The sequence below is a fragment of the Stegostoma tigrinum genome, unplaced genomic scaffold (genome assembly GCF_030684315.1).
Source record: "Stegostoma tigrinum isolate sSteTig4 unplaced genomic scaffold, sSteTig4.hap1 scaffold_402, whole genome shotgun sequence".
Classification (NCBI taxonomy): domain Eukaryota; kingdom Metazoa; phylum Chordata; class Chondrichthyes; order Orectolobiformes; family Stegostomatidae; genus Stegostoma; species Stegostoma tigrinum.
In genome coordinates, this window is record NW_026728330.1 from 39264 (window position 1) to 55343 (window position 16080).

At 42.5% G+C, this 16080-nt stretch overlaps 1 long non-coding RNA gene across 1 annotated transcript in view; it reads right to left on the reverse strand.

The window, feature by feature from the left end:
- Positions 1 to 1739: 1739 nt before the first annotated feature.
- LOC132208460 (uncharacterized) overlaps positions 1740 to 16080 on the reverse strand; it is a 34910-nt gene continuing 20569 nt past the window's right edge. Inside the window, exons 2-3 of the long non-coding RNA XR_009444545.1 lie at positions 6519 to 6598; positions 1740 to 2186 (exon numbers count right to left, since the gene is read on the reverse strand). This is a non-coding gene — a long non-coding RNA (uncharacterized LOC132208460). The remainder of the gene's footprint in view (positions 2187 to 6518; positions 6599 to 16080) is intronic.

Sequence of the window (16080 nt, forward strand, 5' to 3'; positions counted from 1 at the left end):
GACGGTGTCATCTCAGGGACAAAGTACCTTGGTACGAAATTTTAGTTGCAGAAGTAGAAAAGGTATCCATCCTTCTTTGCTCAGAGTCATAGGGGAGTGGAATGCAATGCCGGAGAGGGTAGTGAAGTCAGCCTCATTAGGGGCATTTAATTGGCTATTAGACAAGCAAATGGATGACAATATAAGGTAGGGGTGGAGGTTAGATAGACCTTAGGATGAGGGTAAAAGTTTGATACAACATCGTGGGCCGAAGGGCCTGTACTGCGCTGTACCGTTCCACGTTCTATGTTAGAAAAATAAATGAATAAGTTAAAAAGTTCAGCACGACAGTCTTCTTAGTATAACAGTAGAAAAATAAAAACAAAAGTTTAAAAAGTCAAACATTACAGTCCTTTCTTAAGCCACGAATTTGCAGACACTCTGAACGAGGCTTCCCCCGTGACGGTTTGTATTCCCCTGCGTTGGGCTAGGGCCCGCCCATCCTTGCCGGTGGACTTCTCTGCTGACTGCCATTGCTGACCTCCATCGGGCACGACAGGCTTTGCCACGTTAAGTACTCTCATCTTATTCCTTCTTCAGGCTACATCAATCCGCCACTGACCTGCCCATCTGACCGATGCCAAGATTGGAGCAGACTAGGGGACATGGTGAAGGTGTTTAAGATTTTGAAGGACATGGAAAGGTTAACTGGAAGTTGCTTTTTCCATTCGTAGACATGTCAATAAACAGGGGGCACAGATTGAAGTTCACAGGTAGAAAGCTAAGAGGGGAGCTGAGGAGAACCTATTTTCCCAGTGTGGTGGGAGTCCTGAGCTCACTGACTGAAAGTGTGACTGATTCAGAAAGTGTCTGAATATTTAAGCAGTATTTAGATGTTCACTTGTGTTGCCGTAGGCTCCAGGGCTATGGGCCAAACAATCAAAACGGAAATCAATGCCATGTGAGTTCAATGTAGACAGAGCTTTGTTGAGCAGTGCAGGAACTACGGACCGCACGGCCTCCTCCTGTGCACCAAACATCCATGAGTCTATAATTACACAGCTTTTCTTTGAGGCATTTCTCCACTTGACTGATTCTTTGTAAATGCAAGGCCGACAAAATAAATCCTTTTATTAAAAGCTTCCATCTCACTGAGAAAGCTTCAGGCCAATTTGATAATCTGCTCTCAAAAATCTGCTCATATTTTGATAGTTATGACAAATTCTACTATCAGGGCTGACACAATCCACAACATTCTAAATCAATCAACAATATTCCAGAAAGATGATCATTTGCCGTTCCTACCAATTTTAACAGATGCTTTAGAAAATAGAGAAATAAATCTAGATCTGTCAAGAACTAATCAGTTCTTCCTTGGACCATACTCATATGTATCAGTTTTCAATGAAATATGCCCATTAGTTTGTGAGTTACATTGCTGACCAACAGAACAACAAATGGGCAAAAACATGACCTCACATTAAGTGTTATCACTGCTGCAAGTGAGCAGTAGAGTCATACCACACTTCTGAATATTTTTCCCAGTATTCTAATGATGAAAACATGATTGGGAACAAAAACAGCTGCTGAGGCTAGTGTCTTTGAGAAACAATAGCATCATACATATGTAGCGCATCATTTATCTTGCAGGAATGCACTGTGCACATTCTGCACAGACCAAGTTATGATTTAACACTCATCGTGGCAGTGACTAAATACAGAAATATACTAATACAGCAAACCTTTTGTTAAACAGCACCTGTGGTCCCAGGAATGTGCTGAATAATCAAAAATTCCAGTTGATCAATAGGTCCACACACACAAAAAACACACACTCGATAATAGGAACATAATGCACAGGATATACACATCACTGTTCTCCTTCATTTACAGCATAAATAACTTCAGTAATGATGCAACTTTGCGTGAACTAAAACTTACTGGCAGAGAGCCTTCTCACTTGCACCCTCACCAGACATCACAGAGATTATGAGAAGACAGTAAACATCTGGTATGTAATTTTTGTCAGTTTATTGAGTGTGCTAGTTTATTAAACAAAGTTTACCTCCAGTTAAACCTACAGTTTACAAGTGTATCAGCAATGATAGATTTAGTACTGACACTTGTATTTTTCCTCCAGTTGACGCTTGGATGGACAGATCAAGACAATTTTCAAAGAAAGCACTCTGATTCTTCGACTCCAACCCCTGGAAAAGGAAATTGCAGAATGTCACTGACTCACTTTACTGATTTGAATACAGCATAAGATACATAGAACATCGAACAGTACAGGCCCTTCAGCCCACGATGTTGTGCCGAACTTTTACCCGAAACCTCAGGTCTATCAAACCTCCACCCCTATCTTATATTACCATCCATATGCCTGTCTAATAGTCACTTAAATGCCCCTAATGAGGACGATTCCGCGACCCACTCGAGCTAAAACAAAGATCTCTTTGAATTGTCATTTGTCAGACATGTATTGAATCAAAAAACAAATTTCTCACTTCCATAGATTTCTATAGCACCTTAATATGATTTGTGAAAATTAATATTTCACCCTTTCATTTTATAAATACAACTTTAAACAAAATGCTACTATATAGAACTTCTATGTTGGTATTTGCGCATATGCCATTTCAGTTTGTGTGATCTGTTTCTATACAACGAGTGATAAATACTTCGATTAAAATGGTAGAGAGCAGTGTATGTGAGATTTAATACCATGCTTTATCGGCAGATAGTCCATGAGCGGGTAGTTATTCACGAGACTCAACTGACATCATGTCTCAGGGGGGCTTGTGGCCTCTGGGTTACGTACTGTTTGACCATTGCCTACTGGTCACTGGTTGAGAGCAAAGAGAACTACTGGCTGCTATCCATTTTCAACAAGTGATCACGATAATCTACCTGCGTTTCAATGTCCCATCAACATTCAAGAATTGTTGCTCGAAGAGGCTACTGTGTCACAAACAGGAGCAGAATCAGGATCAACCAGAGATAATGGGAACTGCAGATGCTGGAGATTCCAAGATAATAAAATGTGAGGCTGGATGAACACAGCAGGCCAAGCAGCATCTCAGGAGCACAAAAGCTGACGTTTCGGGCCTAGGCCCTTCATCAAGATCAACCATGTTCTTTTCCCTATCTGAACAAGCTGCCAACACCAGAAATATGGGACCGTCTGAATCAATCTTATACAATTAACTTTTACAGTAGACAACAGGTGCAGAAGTAGGCCATTCAGCCCTTCGAGCCAGCACCACCATTCATTATAATCATGGCTGATCATCCACAATCAGTATCCTGTTCTTGCCTTATCCCCATAACCCTTGATTCCATTATCTTTAAGAGCTCTATCCATCTCTTTCTTGAAACGATCCAGAGACTTGTGCCTCTATTGCCTTCTGGGGCTGAGCATTCCATACATCCACCGCTCTCTGGGTGAAGAAGTTTTTTTCTCAACTCTGTTCTAAATGCCCTACTCCTTATTTTTAAACTGTGTCCTCTGGTTCTGGACTCACCCGTCAGCGGAAACATGGTTCCTGCCTCCAGAGTGTCCAATCCTTTAATAATCTTATACATCTCAATCAGACCCCCTCTCATCCTTGTAAGCCAGGGCCCTGTACAGCTGCAGAAGGACCTCTTTGCTCCGATACTCAATTCCTCTTGTTATGAATGCCAGCATGCCATGAGCTTTCTTCACTGCCTGCTGTACCTGCGTGCTTGTTTTCATTGACTTCTGTACAAGAACACCTAGATCTCGTTGTACTTCCCCTTTACCTAACTTGACTCCATTTTGATAGTTATCTGCCTTCCTGTTCTTTCCACCAAGGTGGATAACCACACATTTGTCCACATTAAACTGCATCTGCCATGCATCCGTCCACTCACCTCGCCTGTCCAAGTCACCCTGTATTCTCATAACATCCTCCTCACATTTCACACTGCCGCCCAGCTTTGTGTCATTGACAAATCTGCTAATATTACTTTTAGTGCCTTCATCTATATCATTAATGTATATTGTAAACAGCTGCAGTCCCAGCACCGAACCTTGTGGTACCCCACTGGTCACCGCCTGCCATTCCCAAAGGGACCCGTTTATCACTACTCTCTGCTTCCTGTCAGACAGCCAATTTTCAATCCAACTCAGTATTTTGCCCCCAATAACATGTGCCCTAATTTTGCTCACTAATCTCCTCTGTGGAAATTTATCAAAGGCTTTCTGAAAGTCCTGGTCCACTCCATCCACTGGTTCTCGCTTGTCCATCTTCACAGTTACATCCTCAAAAAATTCCAGAAGATTAGTCAAGCGCAATTTCCCCTTCATAAATCCATGCTGGCTCTGACCTATCCTGTTACGGCTATCCAAATGAGTTGTAATTTCATCTTTTATAATTCACTCCAGCATCGTTCCCACCACTGACGTCAGGCTAACCGGTCTATAATTTCCTGTTTTGTCTCTCCCTCCTTTCTTGAAAAGTGGGACAACATTAGCCACCCTCCAACCTGCAGGAACTGATCCTGAATCTGTAGAACATGGGAAAATGATTACCAATCCGTTCACGATTTCTAGAGCCACCTCCTTAAGTCCCCTGGGATGCAGACCATCAGGTACCAGGGACTTAGCAGCCTTCAGACCCAACACCATTTCCTGATGAATATAAATACCCTTCAGTTCATCCATTACCCTACGTCCTTCAGCCACCATTACATCTGGGAGATTGCTTGTGTCTTCCCTAGTGAAGACAGATCCAAAGTACCTATTCAACTCTTCTGCTATTTCCTTGATCCCCATAATAAATTCACTCTTTTCTGTCTTCAAGGGCCCAATTCTAGTCTTAACCATTTTTTTTTCACATACCTTTTTCTATCCTCCTTGATAATGGGAACTGCAGATGCTGAAGAATCCAAGATAACAAAGTGTGGAGCTGGATGAACACAGCAGGCCAAGCAGCATCTCAGGAGCACAAAAGCTGATGTTTCGGGCCTAGACCCTTCATCGAGGCCCGAAACATCAGCTTTTGTGCTCCTGAGATGCTGCTTGGCCTGCTGTGTTCATCCAGCTCCACACTTTGTTATCCTTACTATCCTCCTTAATATTTTTGGTCAGTTTTCCTTTGTACCTCATTTTTTTCTCTGCGTATTGCCTTTTTAGTCAACTTCTTTTGCTCTTGAAAACCTTCCCAGTCCTCCGGCTTCCCACTCATCTTTGCTATGTTATACTTCTCTTTTATCTTTATAGAGTCCTTAACTTCCCTCGTCAGCCATGGCCGTCCCTGCCTCCCCTTAGGATCTTTCTTGCTCTTTGGAATGAACTGATCCTACACCTTGTGCATTATATCCAGAAATACCTGCCATTGTTGTTCCACTGCCATCCCTGCTACGGTATTGAACCATTGAACTTTAGACAGCTCCTCCCTCATCGCTCCATAGTTCCCTTTGTTCAACTACAATACTGACACTTCCGATTCTCCCTTCTCCGTCTCAAATTGCTGATTAAAACTTATCATATTATCATCACTACCTCTAATGGCTTCCTTACTTCGAGGTCCCTGATCAAATCCAGTTCGTTGCCCAACACCAGATCCAGAATTGCCTCCTCCCTGGTAGGCTCCATACTGACTCTGCATCTCCTGATTCTATGTCTCCACTCGCAAGGGGCTGAAGATTTTATATTTCTTTACATTCATAATTTCATATTCATTTTACTATTTACTATTTCTTTATTATTTCATTTTCTTTACTTCTGACTATTTTAAATACGACATGTTTTCTTATGCTACATCAGTGACGACATTTCAAAAGTAGTTTAGCTGCCTATAAAGTACTTTTTATACCGGAGACCATAAAATATGCTACATAAATGCAGTTCTTTCTTTTATTAACTGCTGTAGTTGTGTGCTTCTTTGCCAATGGAGGATTGGCTACAATTACGCAGAGGAGCATAAGTGAAATACATTTCCCATGACAAAATTCCAAACCAAAGTTACGAAATTAGAATAATAAAATATTGCCTGTTTGCAACTGAACTGTAGATGAGCAAAGGTCACTTAGTCAGTAAAGTACAAATTAACTATGTTCCCGACATGGAGAATACAAATGAAAACTACGGTAATGCTCACAGGAACTTGGACAATGTTCTACTTTATGATCATAGCAATGCCATATCATCAACACAGGTTTTAATAGATAATAAGTCAATCTGGGATATTTATTCATTTGTTTTATATCCTCAAGATCATCTTCGCAAATCCTGTGAACAGGGACCACTGAACAGCTGACTTAGAATTTTTTTCCACCTATAATATCCATGTTTTATCCTTCTCCCCTCGAAGTTTGTCTGCAGGAAGATGAGTTTACAGGGGCCTTACAGTTTTAATTTGTACATATATGTGTCCAATCTTTGTAAATATCTGTCTGTAGTGAGAATCCATGCATTTGCAATAAATAGGCATTCTGGTTAAGAACAGAAACCTGGACCGTGGTCTTCATCAGTTTGGATCTAAAAGACAGGTAAATTAGGGAAATTTACATACTTTTTAAAATCTTCCACATTGGGATTACTCTGGAAACAGCAGGCTCGAATTGCAGCATGGTACCCTTCTGAATGTAACACCTGAAATCACGAAAGTAATAAATTCCTTGAAAACGAACACAGATTCTATACATGAAGGTTACACAAATCCACGAGCTACAACATGGGGAAAAATACAGTGGATGCTATTTTTAACGAACAGTGTGACTACATCAACTGTTCTGTCTGAGAGTGAAATCTGAGAAATGAAAAGTGAAAACTGCCGGGTTAGAAAGATCCAGTTACGTGCTTACCTGATGGAAATGCATTGATTGTGATATTAATATATATATGATTGTTAATTGAGAGTACTGATGAATTTTGCTTATTGTTTCTGTGATCATCTCAACAATCCATTTGTCAACACAATAAAGTAGATATTGTTATCGTAAAACACCCCTGTAAATCCAAAGAAAATTTCAAGAGGGGCCAAATAAGTAGTGTTGGGGAACAAAGAAATGGCAGAGGAACTGAACAAGTATTTTGCATCAGTCTTCAGGTTGGAAGGCACCAGTAGTAGAACTTTAAGGGAGTCTGAAGCAGAAGTGAGTGCGGTGGCCATCACTAAGGAGAAGGTACAGGGGAAGCTGAAGGGTCTGTGTGGAATTTGTACATTCTCCCCATGTCCGCACGGGTCTCCGCCAGGTGCTCTGATTTCCATCCACAGTCCAAAGATGTGCAGGCAAGGTGGATCAGCCATGGCAAATGTGAGCTTGCCGGGACACAGTACAGGGCTGGGTCTTGGTGGGATGTTCTTGACGGAGATGGTGCAGACCCAATGGCCTCTTTCCGCTCTGTAGGAATTCTATAATTCCGAGAAGATGGTAAATTACATGGACCAGATGGACTGCCCCCCAGAGTTCTGAAGGAGATAAGTAAGAAGACCATGCAGGTATTGATGATCTTTCAGGAATTACTGGAGTCAGGGTGGGTCCCAAAGGAGTACAAAATGGCAAATATAACACCCCTGTTTAAAATGGAGGGAGGCAAAAGACAAGAAATTAAAAGACGAGAAAAACCTGTTAGCCTGTCATTAGGTCAGATTTTAGAATCCATTATTAAGGATGAGATCGGAGAGTACTTGGAAGGACATGGTAATACTTGGAACTACATGTTAAATTGGGCTGAGAAAACACAACTTTGTCAAGGGAAGGTCTCTGTTAGATTCTTTGAGAATGTAACCAGTGAGTAAAAACAAAAGAGAGCCATTGAACTTTATCTGTTTGGATTTTCAGAAAGCCTTTGACAAGGTGCCACACAGGACGCTTCAAAATAAAAAAAATGAGCTTATGGTGTTAGGGAGTAGGTACTGGCATGGATAGAGGATCGGCTAACTGGCAGAATGCAGAGAGTGGCAATAAAAGGGTCTTTTGCAGGATGGCAGCCAGCAACTACAGGAGTTCCACAGTCATCAGAGTTCAGACTACAGCCATTCACGTTATACATTAGCAATCTGGACAAAGGAACTAATGGTATTGTTGTCCACAGGGGGTTGTTGCTAAGTTTGCAGATGACATTTCGATAGGTGGAGAGGCAAGTAGAACATAGAACATAGAACAGTACAGCACAGAACAGGCCCTTCAGCCCACAATGTTGTGCCGACCATTGATCCTCATGTATGCACCCTCAAATTTCTGTGACCATATACATGTCCAGCAGTCTCTCAAATGACCCCAATGACCTTGCTTCCACAACTGCTGCTGGCAACGCATTCCATGCTCCCACAACTCTCTGCGTAAAGAACCTGCCTCTGACATCCCCTCTATACTTTCCTCCAAACAGCTTAAAACTATGACCCCTCGTGCTAGCCATTTCTGCCCTGGGAAATAGTCTCTGGCTATCAACTCTATCTATGCCTCTCATTATCTTGTATACCTCAATTAGGTCCCCTCTCCTCCTCCTTTTCTCCAATGAAAAGAGACCGAGCTCAGTCAACCTCTCTTCATAAGATAAGCCCTCCAGTCCAGGCAGCATCCTGGTAAACCTCCTCTGAACCCTCTCCAAAGCATCCACATCTTTCCTATAATAGGGCGCCCAGAACTGGATGCAGTATTCCAAGTGCGGTCTAACCAAAGTTTTATAGAGCTGCAACAAGATCTCACGACTCTTAAACTCAATCCCCCTGTTAATGAAAGCCAAAACACCATATGCTTTCTTAACAACCCTGTCCACTTGGGTGGCCATTTTAAGGGATCTATGTATCTGCACACCAAGATCCCTCTGTTCCTCCACGCTGCCAAGAATCCTATCCTTAATCCTGTACTCAGCTTTCAAATTCGACCTTCCAAAATGCATCACCTCGCATTTAACCAGGTTGAACTCCATCTGCCACCTCTCAGCCCATCTCTGCATCCTGTCAATGTCCCGCTGCAGCCTACAACAGCCCTCTACACTGTCAACGACACCGCCGACCTTTGTGTCGTCTGCAAACTTGCTGACCCATCCTTCAATCCCCTCGTCCAAGTCATTAATAAAAATTACAAACAGTAGAGGCCCAAGGACAGAGCCCTGTGGAACTCCACTCACCACTGACTTCCAGGCAGAATATTTTCCTTCTACTACCACTCGCTGTCTTCTGTTGGCCAGCCAATTCTGTATCCAAGCAGCTAAGTTCCCCTGTATCCCATTCCTCCTGACCTTCTGAATGAGCCTACCATGGGGAACCTTATCAAATGCCTTACTGAAGTCCATATACACCACATCCACAGCTCGACCCTCATCAACTTGAGGCAAGTAGTGTTGAGGAAGTGGGGAGGTCACAGAGAGTCTGTAGAGAAGTGGCAGTACAGGCATAGGCTATTTTCGAAATGGGGAAAGGCTTCAGAAATCTGAAGCACAAAGATGCCCCAGTTCAGGATTCTTTTAACATGCAGGTTCAGTTGGCAGTTGGGAAGGCAAATGCAATGTCAGCATTCATTTCCATACGGCAAAAATACAAGAGCAGAGATGTATTGCTGAGGCTGTGTAAGGCTCTGGTCATATTGCATTTGGAATATTAAGAGCAGTTTTTGGCCATCTGTCTAAGGAAGGATGTGCGGGCCTTTGTCAGGGTCTAGAGGAGGTTCTCAAACATAATCCTGGCGATGAAGGGACTGTCATGTGAGGAATGGCTGAGAACTCTGGGTCTGTACTCGATGGAGTTTAGAAGGATGAAGGGGGTCACACTGAAGGTAATTCAGGCCTGGATAGAGTGGTCATGGAGATGATGTTTCCACGAGTAGGAGAGACCAGGACCTGGGGGCACAGCCTCAGAGTCAAAGGGACTACCCTTCAGGATGGAGATGAGGAGGAATTTCTTCAGTCAGAAAGTTGTGAATCTGTGGAACTCGTTGATGCAGAAACCTGTGAAGGCCAAGTCAGAGTTGATTTCAGGCGTAGATAGATATGTTCTTGCTTAGTATGGACACAGGAGAATGGGATTGAGAATGATTGATCCCACTCAATGGGCTGAATGGTCTAATTCTGTTCTTAAATCTTCAGGTCTAAAACACTGGAATGAATCAGTTCAGTGTCATTTTTATTGCACTGCAAGGACAGTAGCTCTCCAAAAGACCGAACAGATTTTCTCACGCTGTTGTGGCAAACCTATTCAATAACTGGCAACAATGCTCCTATTGTGCCTCTCTCAGCCGATGCTAGTTAGTTCTCCTACTCATCGTAACTGGACCATCCTGGTATTACTGGCACTAGTGCCATGTTTAAAGGCTATTGTGAACCAGTAAAATGCTCAGAATCCAGAACTGCCTTGTACAGTTCATAGCATTTGTCCCAGACAGGGTAGGAAAGGGGAAATTAGCACCTTATTTTACAGTTAGGGACCTGGAAGTCCTGGTGGATGGATTGGTGCAGTGCAGAACTGTCCTCTTTCCCAAGGACAAGCACAGGAGGCCATGACACAAGACTCGGCCAGACTCATCTGAGGCTGTCCAGTGTCAATGCAGTCTCAACCACCAAAAGAACCATCCAGCATTGCTGCAAGATCAGTGACCCCTGCTCCAACAGAAGAAGAGCCTCATTGTTCTGTGCTACCTCACATTCACACACTCTCTAATTCTGCACCACCCTTCAGCACAGCTCATGTAATACCATTCTCACCAAAGCATTCAATGTCTGTCTTCGCTTGCTCTCGTCTACTTGAGGCCCCAAGGCTATTATTCCTGTATGTTCTCTGTGCCTCTTGCTCTCACCCAGGAGACCTCACCTCCCTTCCCAAACATACATGAGCACTAACAAATGCACCAGCTCATTTCATCTCACTCAATCCCTCCCTTTGTTTCATTCCAGGAAAAACAGCCCACAGTAGGGCAGAAAGAGCCAACACAGGTAGTGAGGTGTCTAACGTTTGACTTCTCACAACCTATGAGGATAGTGTCCTGACCATGATCATTCTGAGCAGCCAACTGATTGCATCCAAGCCCCTCGAGTGATATCAGACAATGCCCTGGAGTTAGCTAGATCTGCTGCCTGAAACTGCCTCCCTTGACTGGAGACCATTCCCCTCAGAACATGAAGCATGACCATGAGGTTGGAGACAATGCAACGCATTCTGTGCTTCTGCAGCTGGCACATGCTGCAGGTGTGAGATCAACATATCACGGTGCTGAACGGCAACACATCCACTCCTTTGATTGATGACTGCTGACAAACATGACAAGCTGTCTGGCTTGGTCTCGATGCCAAAAAGTTAATCAATATACTAGCATTATGAGTCTGTGAGATGTGGCAGAGGGGGCAACCCATAAAAAGACAAGGCAAATGAAGACAAGGCAGAGGAGCTGTTAGCATTCATGCGGGGACAAAATGAGAGTGGAGAGCTCAAGCAAGGTGTCCTGATGTGTAACGTGGCCCAATACACGAATGGGTGCCTGTTCCTGCATATAAAAGTGCCCTGGCAGCAGCACTGCAATGAGGGGGGCTGCTGCAATCCAAAATTCAGCAATGAAGTACAGAAGAGTACTGAAAGCAGATCTGAGATGTGCCATGATGTGCTGAGGCTGGAACATGCCACATGTCAAAACTGTGGACATGGGGTGCTACTGATGGGTGTGGCTGGAGATGCTGGTGACTAGTGTCCAAGTTGGGGATCCAGAGGAGCATTGAGCAATGTGGAAGCACCACACACCCACTCTGAATTTCATTTCGGTAATTCTCAGCATCTAGTTCCTGTCTGGCAGGTAGAAAAAGGGAATAATTATTAATGAGGGTGGTACTGAGAAATAATCTATGCCTTTTTGTGCTCCCTAGCGCGAATTTCTGCTCAATGTCTGCAATTTTACTGCAAAATGAAACATTTTGGTTTTGACATCCAGAAGGAACTTGAGCTGCAATCAATATGACGGGTACTCACCAAATGAAGAATGTCAAAATTGACAGTCGCAAAAATGATTTAATATTGGAACACATCTCATGCAGACAAAGCTCAACTTTATACAAATGAAAAATTGGAGGTCATGTCGGGTGCAGAGAAGGACACCGAAAGATTAACCCCGGACTTTCATCTCCAAGTCCTAGAATTATATCCAGCTTGGACTGAAGGAAAATAAAATTCTCTCCGCTTGCAAGGATTCCCCAATATACTGTCACAGTCTTAATACATTTCCAAGTGAAGTGCATAACATTATTCCGGAATGGAGTTTACTAAACAATCTGACTGAGATAAGCTGAAGGACAATTAGCCTGGAAAATACCACAATGGCACAGTTAATGCTCTTCAAGATACTGGCTAGGTTAAAAAGTCTCAGTTATGAGATAGACTGGTATGCTGGGTTTGTTTTCCTTGGAGCAGAGGAGGCGGAGGTGTGGGTGGGGATCTGATTGACGCATAGAAAATTATGACAGGCACGGGCAGAATACATGGTGAGAATCCATTCCCCATGGCACATGTGTCTAAGACCAGATGGCACAAGTTTAAGGTGAGGATTAAATGCTTTGGAGGAAGTCTGAGGAAAAGCTTTTTCATCTAAAAAGTGGCAGACATATGGAGCACACTGCCTGAGAGGGTTTTTGATGCAGGTATTCTCAACATTTAAAAAGCATCTGGGATGAGCATTTAAAATGCTAGGTCAAAGTAGGCTCTGGACCAAGTGTTGACAAATGAGATTAGTGCAGCTTGGTGTTTGTTGGTAGGCATAGATATGGTGTTTCTATGCTGTATGACTCTGAGATTGAGGGTCATATGAAAATTTATTCTACATCTGGCCGTTTATTCCTTGACATTAACTGGATGATGTTCATATTGTGTATTTTATACACGTCATTCTCTAGCACTAACATTTGTCACCGTGAAGAGCATTACAATCAGAATGTCAAGATGTCTACATGATCCTGGGCAGATCTGACCAAATGGAATCAAAAGTATATCAGTTTCAATTTTATTGATTTAAAACAAAAGTCGCTAAAACTGTCAACTACTTTATCTGTTGAACTGAAATGAAACTAGAACATACTGAAACCTTATGTCAACAATACTCGGATTGATTTTAATCAGTCGACAATCTTCACATTTACTTAACTGATCCTGTACATATCAAAATCCAATATGTCGCATGCAGTTTAGTGCACCTTAGGACAATCTAAACTTACTACATTAAAGTGTAAATCATACATAGGTATCAAAGACGTTCAGCAGCTAGTTCAGACACATTTCGACACAGAGTGGCACGTTGACCAAGTCCTTGTGATTTTGTTCCAAACCATCATAAATGGTCATTAAACGGTTGATTACTTCAGTCACATTTAGAAGTTGCTCATTTTGTGTCAATTTGTGTTGAGCCAAGACGCGTTGTGCTGTGTGCAACTCCAACAGATACACGACAAAGGAGGAAAAAAACTAACTTCGATTACAGTTTTAACTTATTGGAGCTATTAAATAAAATTAATTCCTGTATTTGGCCCAGAAATAAATACAAGGATTCACAAAAGTACTCTGGAATGATGGAAACAGGCCATTTCCTTCTCAAATGCAACATGTCAAATCCAACGAGGGAACCGTCAGTGATGCTGGTCATATACTGTTGTTTGGTTCAGTAATTCCTGCAGAACAATGGTGGAGGAACAGTAGCTTTGTATGTCATGAAGCCCTCCTTTGTATTTATGAAGCAGGACTCAGAACAATTTAACCTGAAACATCCATCTTTTTCAAGCGATGTTCATTCTCACTACATCCAAATCCAAAGTACAATCTAATTGGCTCTTTCTCCGTTTCAAATAGTGGATCTTACAACCCTTATTTCACTTCTGGTCATCAGCATTCTTTTAAATCACACTATGCCACAGCTATTAAGTGTGTTAATTATATGTTCTTGTTAATTTTAAAAAGGTGCTCTGTTACCTCGGTTTTGAACTAGATTTCTCTTGTAATTTTGCTATTTTGTCATACATATGGTATGTTCTACAGCGTCTACCAAAAATAATTAGTAGTTAAGCAAGTATCAATTCAATGTTAGTTCACATGATGCCAACAAAATCTGGCAAACTTTGTCAAAACATCGAATGCCAGTCAAACCACTCTAAATATAACAGAACCTCCATAAATAAAATCTAATGGCAATATGAGGAACGAAGCTCCCAGAGATATGCATTCATGTGACTGAAATCATTTATTTTCTCGGCTTCTAACCCTTCCACAGGCAGCAAGATCCTGGCCCATGAACCTTCACTGCTTGAAAAAAATTCCTCCTAACATCCCCCTACATCTTTTCCCCAAAACATCAATGTATTCCATTCTCCTTGTAACATCATCCATCAGCCATGGGAACACAGACTTTCCACGTTTATCTTATCCCAACCAATCATAATCCTTTATGTCTCCATTCACTACTTATTAATCCCCTGTACTCCAATGAAAATAGCATTAGTTAAATTTGTTGATAAAATGTCACATTCTTAAAACAAGTTGGGTAAATTTCATCATTATTACTCAATATTACCAAAATTATTACTCTTTAAGTTTAGTCACCAGATTTGGGTGTATCATTCCAGTCCTATTTCAAGGTTCAGGATAACTTCTTTGTTTTAGCACTGCATGAGCTACATTATAAAGCCCCATCCCACAGATACGAAAGTGGGAAGAAACACATAAAATCTGGAGGGCACTGTGTGTACATGTGTGGAAGTTCTGGGGAACTGTCAAGCAGCCTGCCTATCCTTTGACCTCCTGAGACTAATTGATGGCAATTTAAGGGATCCCCTCTATTGCGTAAGGAGATAGATGTCAATCAGGAAGGCAGTCAGCTTTACATGCACAATCCAGCCTCGAAAAACTGAGTTGGTAGGGGATCCTCATCCACAGGCCCCTTGGCCTGATCCAAGGCACTTCACGCCCTTAAACTCTCATCCAACGTTTCAACAACCCCGAACAACCCTCGACCACTCCGCACCTCTAGTCCGGGACCTGCCATCCAGCCATCAGCAACTTCAGACTCTTCTGGGCTCTAAGTGGCCAGGAGTTCTACAAGGTAGAACTTCCATCCAAGAGGGCGCCCCATGTCCTGCCTCCAGCCATTTAATGCTGCAGGGCAGCTGTGAAGAGCATGGGCAGGGTCCCATTTGGCATTTCAACTGGGGGACACCTGAGCAGGAGTGGGGGCAACAGCACCATGTCGAGTACTATTCACCAGACCAAAACTTCCATATCCTCAGCATTCTCTCCAATGTTCTGCCAATTCAACAGTCAGTGCCCAAGGTTAGTGGGAAACCAGAAATAAGGAAAGATTTCAAAGCCGAGAAATAGAAAAGAAACCGACAATAAGAGCTTATTTAAACAAATGAAAAGGAAGGAAGAGGTCAAAGAGAACGCAGATCCCTTAAAGAATGGAGGCTGCAAAAATAATAATGGGGAATCAGGAAATGGCAAATGAGACAAATAATTACTTCATATGAGTCTCCATAGCAAAAGAAACAAATACAATCTCAAAATTACTTACTTAACAAGGTACAAAAAGCAGACAGGAAATATCACCAGAGAAAAGGTGCTCGGGAAACTAATGGGGCTAAAGGTCAATAGGTATCCTGGACCTGATGTACCCTGCACTAGGATATTAAAAGATGTAGCTCCAGAGATACTGGATGCACTAGCAGTAATCTTCCAAATATCCCGGGAATCTGGAACATTTCAAGCAGTAGATTGGAATACTGCCAATGTAACAACTTCATATGAAAAGGAAGGATGACAAAAAATAGGCAACCTCTCATTAGGAAAATATTGCAGTCTGTTATAAAAGATGCAACAGCAGGTCATGTGGTCTGGCAATACTATGGCTTTAAGAGGTGTATTTTGTCCTGGCTTGTGTTCTTCTCTAAACCAATAAACAGCTCGAGAGGCCTTGGGGATGGGTAACTTCCGAAGAAGGGTCTCGACCCAAAACATCAGCTTTCCTGCTCCTCTGATGCTGCTTGGCCTGTTGTGTTCATGCAGCTCTACACCTTGTTATCCAAGATTCTCCAGCATCGGCAGTTCTTACTATCTCAGTATGAATGGGTCATGTCAGGCTCCCACAGAACCAAGGTTTTAGTTTAGATTTCGA